Source organism: Python bivittatus, unplaced genomic scaffold (assembly GCF_059951505.1).
Source record: "Python bivittatus isolate LINGU-HERP-01145 unplaced genomic scaffold, Pbiv_v1 ctg000170_np1212, whole genome shotgun sequence".
Taxonomy (NCBI): Eukaryota; Metazoa; Chordata; class Lepidosauria; order Squamata; family Pythonidae; genus Python; species Python bivittatus.
The window spans coordinates 2,167,366-2,175,702 of NW_028277039.1; the positions used below are offsets into that span (position 1 = coordinate 2,167,366).

Here is an 8,337-nt window from a genome sequence, read left to right on the forward strand (position 1 = left end):
GGCCGTTCCCCGCCGGGCGCCCCGGGGAGGAGACTCGACGAGGCGGGCGCTTCCGCCGGGAGGCGGCGGGTCTCAGGACGCGTGGCCCATCATTCGCCCCCCCTTGCGGCGCCCGCTCCCCCTCCATCTGCCTGTTCTGCGGCGGGCCTCCGGGGGCTGGCCCGACGGCACGCACGAACGGCGCAGGACCTCGCGGAGAGTCTCGGCCAACGCTTGTGCGCGCGGCGATCCTCGGTTTATAACGCAGGAGGACCGTTAGGGCTCGGTTACGCCCGACTAGTCCACCGTATTGGGGGGGCCGGTACGAGTGTAATAGTTACTAAATAAAACGTTAACTTAGTGTTTCCTGCGACCCCCCTCTGTGGTTAGTTTATGACCCCGTGGACGTATTTTCCCATCCACCCAGATGAGACGCAACATGCTAAACATAGTTTTGACGTTTTAGTGAATGAAGACCGGCTCGCCACTTTACAGTTCGCCACAGGACGCCGTCCCAGAACGTGGACTGATTCAGTAGCCAGGTTAAGCACGTCTGGTGAACGCAGCCCGCGCGCCACGAAAAGCCAGAAACTGGCGAGCCTCGGGGGAGCGCCAGCAGCCTCCTCCCTGCGCAGCTGCGCGCCGGTGTGCCCTCTCGCCTGGCCCAGCGGGAAGCCGGGTGTGCTGGGAGCGAGGGGCGCCCAGTGGCAGAGAAAACCCAGTTGGAGGGGCCCAGTCATGGGGGGCGCTGTTCACACAGGCAGCTCATCCGGGCCTCCAGGAGAAGGCATTGCAAGGGGGAGAGGAGCCACCGAGCAGAGCCGGCACAACCTTTCCACAAGCAGGTGATCAGCCTGGGCACCCTTTCTGCCTTGGGGGGGGGGGGCTTCTGATTCATCCTTGCCTTTGATTTTAGGGAAAGACAGATTGTTGCAGGAGCTCTGGAGTTCCAAAACCCATCAGTCCCTGATCCCCAAGCCTGTTGGGGCAAGAAAGGCTGGATCTGGGGCTGAAAGAGACTTGTCTCTCCCAGCCATGCGTTTCTTCACCTGGGGGGGCAATTATGGTGGCACTGAGCAGAGAGTGAGAGATGCATAATTCAAAGAAACATTGTGCACCTCTGGCTTCAGCATGCTTTGTGGGGGCTCCCCCTGAAATGCCACCTCTTCTAGCCACTGGTTTGTTTTGGGGCTCCTCTGATGTAACAGGATGCATATTAGATGCAGATGCAAAGAACCAAGCAGGGAATAGGCAGCAGCCAGGGAGCAGGGCAGGATTCACCAGTTTCTCCAGAGTGTCCTCCATGGGGTGACAGGATCCTGGAGGGGCTCATGGGGTGGAGCAGCGTAGCAGTGCGATGTTGCCAGCATGGTGGGCTGGATTGGGGCATGGCTGCTCACAGGAGCAGTTTGTGGGCTTTAATGGAGAGCATCTCTGGGTCCAGATGGCCTCTGCACCAGTACATCTTGTACACTAGTTGCACCCCTTCCTGGATTGGGACTCCCTTCAGGCCCTGGCCACCTTAGAATTGGATTACTGTAATGTACTCTACATGGGGCTTCTCCTGAAGACCACTCTGAAGCTACGGCTGGTCCAGAAAGCAGTGGTGTGGGCAGTGATGGACATGTTGTGGTATGCGCACATAACCCTGCTGCTTGGATTAGCATGTTGTGCAATTCAGCTTCAGTGGGTTTTTTACCTCCAAATATACCACAGGGAAAGAGTCTCCTGATTTTCTTAGAATATAAGGATTGTACGACCTTGGAGAACATCTACATCAGTCTTTTACCCAGTGCAAAAATCTACCACTCCAGCATCCCTGATGGATACTCCTCCAGACTGTGCTTAAAAACCTCCAGCATAGGAGAGAGTCCATCACCTCCTAAGGAAGTCTGTTCCATTCTTGCAATTGTTGCTGTTCAGAAGTTCTTCCTGATTAAAATGTCTGCAACAATACTAAAAGCAGTTCTATTCCTTCAGAATAATTTAACCATTCCAGCTGTACTGTCCTCAGTTTCCATGAACAGACCCTTGATTGTTAGAAAAATTACGTCTATTCTTTTGTCCAAGAAGAACAAAAAATAATAAAATATATCTACTTTTAACAATGTTGTTGTTTTGGAGAATGTTCTAGCATGCAGTTTTCTTGTAAACACAATATCCTTAGATTCTTAAATCACAATTTAATTGTTAGAATATCTTCTTTTACAAATACAGTATTTCTTTGTGATTCTGTTTCGAATCGTCAGGTTATCCCCACTGGCCAAGAGAAAGCCAGGTTCAGATTCATCCTCAGTCCTGGAAGCTCACTGGGTAACGTTGGGCTACTTGCTATCTGTTATTGTGGGGGAAATGAGAATGGGGGGCCAGACTAGGAGTCTTGAGCTTTTGAGGGGGAAAGACAGCATATAAATTTAATAAATAAATACATGCGCTTAGACTATACTGTAATATCTTGAATGGAGTAAGTGTCTATTAAAATATAGCTTAAATCTGTTTTCATTTAAACTACTTTTATTCATTTCAGAACTACATGAAGGAGGTAGGAAATCTGGTGGCTAACTTCCAATCTGCATTTTTGTCTGAGAACTCCTGTTCAGATCAGTTGTTCTCAGAATTCTCACACACACACACACACACACACACAGAGCGCAGCTTTAATCCTGAATTCTAGTCAGGGCAAGTTGAGGAACGGTGGCCAAATTAGAACTTTAGGATTATTAATATTATCCCCCAGAGATCTGTATGGCTCCCGCCCTGATGACGGTGAGAAAGTAATTAAAAACTTTTTGGCTGTTCTCCCAGGCCTTGGGGCAGGGTGGTGGGTGAGCTCCCATAGAACATTTGCTCCTTGTAGAGAGTTTGCCTTCTGGATGATCTGTTTCTTTATTTTTTATTGTTCCTACTTTTTTAAAGTGTAAGCTGCCCAGAGGTGCTTGGAACTGGGTAGCCTCCAAATTATATTACGTTAACTGGAGGTTGAGTCATGGCAACTGGACTTCTTTTCTTTTGGTTAGATACGTTTCGCTGCTTGTCCAAGCAGCTTCTTCAGTCTAGAAGTTCTTACTTCTAGGTATCTAACCAAAAGAAAAGAAGTCCAGTTGCCATGACTCAACCTCCAGATAATTCCACCTGGATAACTCAGAATCTTCATCAACATCAATGTATTACATTAAATTAAAATTTAAGACCATTAATATGTGAATATTGAATAATTCATATAGTCCCCAGCTCCATGCAAATTCTCCACCCAAACTTTCTCCTACATGAACTTTTCAGGATCTTAAAGTCTTCTTTTGGTTCTTTAAGCCTCAGAAGATGCAATCAGGTGATGGTGGCACATCAGTCCTGACAAGTTCTTCCGTTGTGATGCATCTTCCTCTGACCTCGAAGAGTCTGAGATCAAAGGTAGGCTTCACTCAGGCCCTTTTGATCCTCTGGTGTTAAGTTTTGAGCACAATGCATTATTATTATTATTATTATTATTATATCTTGCCTTTATTTTGTATAACATATCTAATGATCCATCCTCCTATTTTCCCCACAACCACAACCCTGTGAGGTGGGTTGTATGGAGAGACAGGGATGGCTCTAAGTCCCCCATGCCTAAGGCAGAACTAGAACTCAAAGCCTCCTGGCTTCTAGTTGAACACCTTCATCACTACACCAAACTGGCTCTCTTATTTGAGTCAATCCTGATTCCTGACAACTGCAGTTTTCTTGGCAAGGTTTTTTGGAAGTGCTTTGCCATTGAATGCTTCCTGGGGATGAGAGAGAGTGACTGGCCCAAGGTCACCCAGCTGGCTTTGTGCCTGAGGTGGGACTAAAACTCACAGTCTGCGGGTTTTAGTTCAGCAGCTTCACCACTATAGCAAACTGGCTCCCTGCCCTACTTTCCCAACCCTAACCCATCTGAGAGACTATTATTACTATTTATTTATTTATTTATTTTTATGCCTTTGAGTCAGTCTTGGCTCCTGGCAACTGTCTGGAAAAGTCCCTGCAGTTTTCTTGGCAAGGTTTTCAGAAGTGGCCTTGCCATTGCCTGCTTCCTAGGGCTGAGAGAGAGGGGTTGGCCCATGGTCACCCAACTGGCTTTGTGCCTCAGGTTGGACTAGAGCTCATAGTCTGCTGGTTTTAGTTCAGCAGCTTTACCACTACACCAAACTGGTTCTTTATGTTATTTACATTATTTATACCCTGCCTTCTGCTTTGGTGAGCAAGAAGCTGAGAAAGGTTGGTATTCCAGGTCACTAGTTCATACAGAATCACCATGGTCAGTCTGAAACCCTCATGCCACATGTCTCCCCATGCACCCCCCGCCCAACACAATCCAAACTAATCCTATGGATTACTTGGCTTTGGTTTAAAGCACTATGTACAGCCAGCTATTATGGTTTGTAAATCACAGTTTATGGTCTGAGGTGATGTGGTTTAACCCTAACCCTAACCCTATCCATGGATGTTTACTCAGCAAACTATAATTAAACAGTCCAAAGTTTAACGGAACATGCAAAGCAAAGCATTTGACAAAATACTGCACGATGCCCAGATTTGCTGGCTTTATCATAGCTAACTTGAAAGAATATCAACCTGGGTGCACTGAGTGTGGTGCTAGAAGGTTTGATCCTAGTTGCGTAGGTTTCAACATTTTCATTAATGACTTGGAAGAGGAGGAGGAAGGAATGCTTATCAAATCTGCAGAAGACAACACTGGAAGAGATAGCGAGTATCCTGAAAGATAGAAATTAAATTCAAAGCAATATTCTAGTTAAAGAAATCAATTAAAAATAGCAGAATTAATGTTAACAGAGACAGATGCAAAATTCTTTACGTAGGAAAAAGAAAGTGCATGGCTATAGAATGCAGGTAACATGACATAGTACGTGTGAAAAGGTTGTTGGAATTGTAACTGATCATCAGCTAGGGATGTTTGCAGTACTGGGCTGGTTGAGTTTTGAGAAAAAAACCACTGCAGAATGATAGCCTTATTCCAATACCTGAAAGGATGCCACGCAGGAGGAGGACAAGACCTCTTCTCCATCATTCCAGAGTGCAGGACTCAGGATAATGTGTTCTATTTTACTTGTAAGCTGCTCAGATTGAAGTGGCCTAAAATTGCTTACACTTACTAAGTAAGTAAATAAAACAAATTTAAATTACAGGATTTGAAACCTGATTTTGCAAGTTAGAAAAACCTGTGTAACAATAGGACCATTGACTTGGAGAGGTGGTGGGCAGGGATCATAGGATGCATTCAAGCAGAGATTTGGACAGTCCTCTCCTCTGTCCTGAGATGCTTTAATTGGGATTCCTGCACTGGGCAGAGGGTTAGACTCAATTACTTAATGGCCCCTTCTAACTTTGTGATTGTGTGCATCTAAATGTAACAGTATCTGCTTTTGTGAGGGTATGCTGATCTATTTAATTGTTTTGATTTAAATATAGTTTTGCTGATGGTTGTGAACTTCTCTGGATGCTGAAGAGTGAGTGGGCTACCACTGCATCAGTTGCATTGGCTGCAAATCCAGTGTAGCTCTGAAAGAATCCCTTGCATTCTCCAAGTCCTCACTCATGCACCTTGCTGTCCTAAGTCCACTCAACAAAAACTCTGTGACCAGTATGCAGTATGCACCATTCTCCCCTGGAAAATGTATCTCCCACCTGTCCATGGAAGACCACGTGGAGCTGCTGGGCACACAGGCAGTTTCCTTCGTCCCTTGAGTAATTTTCTCCACAGGATTTTAGGAATTGACCCAAGTCTAAAAAATATTTTAAACATTTGTTTTACTGACCCTTCAGCGATAACTTGCATACCAATTTCCATTCCCCACCAGCCATAATACAATTTAGATTCCTACCATTCTTTCAATATTTGAATGTTGATACAGCTAAGTGCCAGCCACACAAGCAGCCAGAAGGTTCAGCCATGACTGATGTGTCATAAATACCTACGATTAGATAGATAGGTGAAGCACCCCCTGGGATTTAAGGCTTTTAGAGACGCTGATGTAGGACAGCAGCTAAAGAAATGGAGCTTCCCATTCTGCCATCCTGAAATAAGATTGCTTTTTATTCATTTAATCTACCCAACAAGCCATAGACTTAAGCCTGTTAAAATCCAAATCTTTAACAAAAATATTGGTAATGGTGGTTAATAATGCCCTCAGCTCTCTGCATATTAAGCCCCCCCCCTTTGCATGCATGAAGTACAGCTTCTTCACCAGTCATACTAGCTAGCCATTTGTGGGCCAGAATCTGTCCTTGCTCCCAAGGACTGAGTTGAAAGCAGGTTACACCTTTCTGCAAATGCACTAAAAAGTAATCCTGGGTCTTAAAGACCACATGATGAACACTGAAAAAAAAAGAAAACCGTTCCTTGTAACATGGAAAAGCTATTTATTGCAAACATCCCAAATCTACTTTCAACTGTATGTTGTGAGATCCTTTGGAGTTGATCAAGATGCTCAACATTGAAGGTCACAGCATTTTAGTTCCACTGCAACTTCTATTTATTGAATTGATTTATTCCCCTTCTTTTACTGTGGTAAGTACTTGGTGCAGCTAATCAAGCCTAGAAACTGGATATAAAAATTTAAAACACATATTGAAATTGACAATAAATATTAAATTTATCTAACAGTTAAAAGCTTGGTGAGCAGGATGCATCTTTAGTTCTAAACATGGAGACAAGGAATCAAGTGCTACTCCTGAATGCATCCATAGTCTGGGAGCATCACAGGGAACCCTTTTCTGCCTACCAAAAGGACAGGTCTTTTCACAATGAGGCCTATCTTCAAAGCTTCTGCAAGCCTTAATAGCAAGATTTGCAAAGGAAGACTGCTTTTTCACCCCTTCACTGTGCTTGTCATTGACTTACTGGAGAGAGGAAAAGGGAGAACATGATTTCACGGGTGGGGACTAAGCATTTCTCTTGAGATCCCACTTGTCAGCACAGATCTTTTTCTCAAGTTGCATCCTATTTCTTTCTTGGTTACACAACAGAAAGGAGGCTCAGACAAACTCTCTTCTCCATTCAAAGAATGCATGGTGAACGCTGGAGAATGTGGCTAATCAGGTGTCCCACACTAAGAGGTTGGGTTCATAGCTTACATTAGACTAAACTGGGTAGTTTATGATTCAGTATGTTGGGAGCTCAAGCTATTGTCTTAGCGTGTGCAAATGTGTTATGTGGATACAGCAACTGTTAAATCTAGGTTTAGTGTGGTGTCTGAACCCAGTGTACATGAAGAGGGATTGTGCAGGAGGGCACAACAAACTGGGAAAGCAGATTAAGGGATTAATATCCTGTCAGGGAATGTAGCTTGTATAAGCTTGTGACCCCACTCTTGCTGCAGTTTCATTCTGACATTTTATAGGTAGAAGATGGTTTGAAGCTCTCTCCCCCCCCTGCCAAAGTTATTAAATGGACTGAAGTTGACAACCCTCTCAACATCCAGGTTTAATTAGCTAGAACATCATTTGAGGAACTAGCTATGAGATGGTGCCATCTAAGCAGGGTAATTTCCCCCAGTACAAACAGATTATGGGTAGTCTTCATTTAGTGACCATAATAGGGACCAGCAACTTGGTCGCTGACATGGTCATTAAATGGAAAATCAGGTGATTATGTTTATAATTTTGAGTTTTCCGTTTTCCATACTCCCCCGCCCTTTGAAGTATTGCGATAATTACTAAGAAGGGAATTAATGTTTGTATTTACATTAATTGGAGAGGAAGGAATTACAAGAGTACACTTAAGGCACACAATGGGGAATACACATCGAAAGGAATGCACTCCCGCCTTCTCCAAGTGCATTCCATTGAGTGCCAGCTTACTCTCTTGTAATCCCTTCCTCTCCAATCTTTCTGCTCTGTGGGTGGGGGGGTGGAGAGAAAAAAAAAAGGGTCAGGCACAGGAGAGACTGCCTAAAGAGATTGCTTGCTTAGGCAATTTCTCTGCTATGCGAGGGGGAAAAAAGAAAAAAAATGGGTCAGGCACAGAATGTGTACTAGATTGTAATGGTGAACATGTGACTCAGAGATGCTGCAAAGGTCATAAATGTGCACCTTGGTTGCAAAGTTATTTTTTCAGCACCGTTGTAACTTCGAATGGTCACTGCATGAGGCAATTGGTAAGCAAGGTCTACCTGTATATCCTTTGAATGCAAGTAGCAGTGGTGTCCCATTCCAAGATTTGAACACAACAGGAGAGAAAATGATGGGAAGCCCTCTTACTTGCAACCCCTGCTGTCTCCTAAAAGAGATTAATGGAATTGTTTTTTGGTGTCCCATCCATTTTTGTCTTGATGGAAATGCATTGATTTTCAATGTTATCATTTGCAGTTGGGTTACATA

The 8,337-nt window shown here is 44.4% G+C and overlaps 1 long non-coding RNA gene across 2 annotated transcripts; it reads left to right on the forward strand.

Annotated features, from left to right (window-relative positions):
* Window positions 1–80: 80 nt before the first annotated feature.
* On the forward strand, window positions 81–8,295 carry LOC148216571 (uncharacterized). 2 transcript variants are annotated; one of them, XR_015795154.1, is made up of 4 exons: window positions 81–824; window positions 2,229–2,292; window positions 3,289–3,387; window positions 5,428–8,295. It is a non-coding gene; the product is annotated as an uncharacterized LOC148216571 (long non-coding RNA). The 2 variants fall into 2 exon arrangements; XR_015795155.1 differs by lacking the exon at window positions 2,229–2,292.
* The last annotated feature ends 42 nt before the right edge of the window (window positions 8,296–8,337 follow it).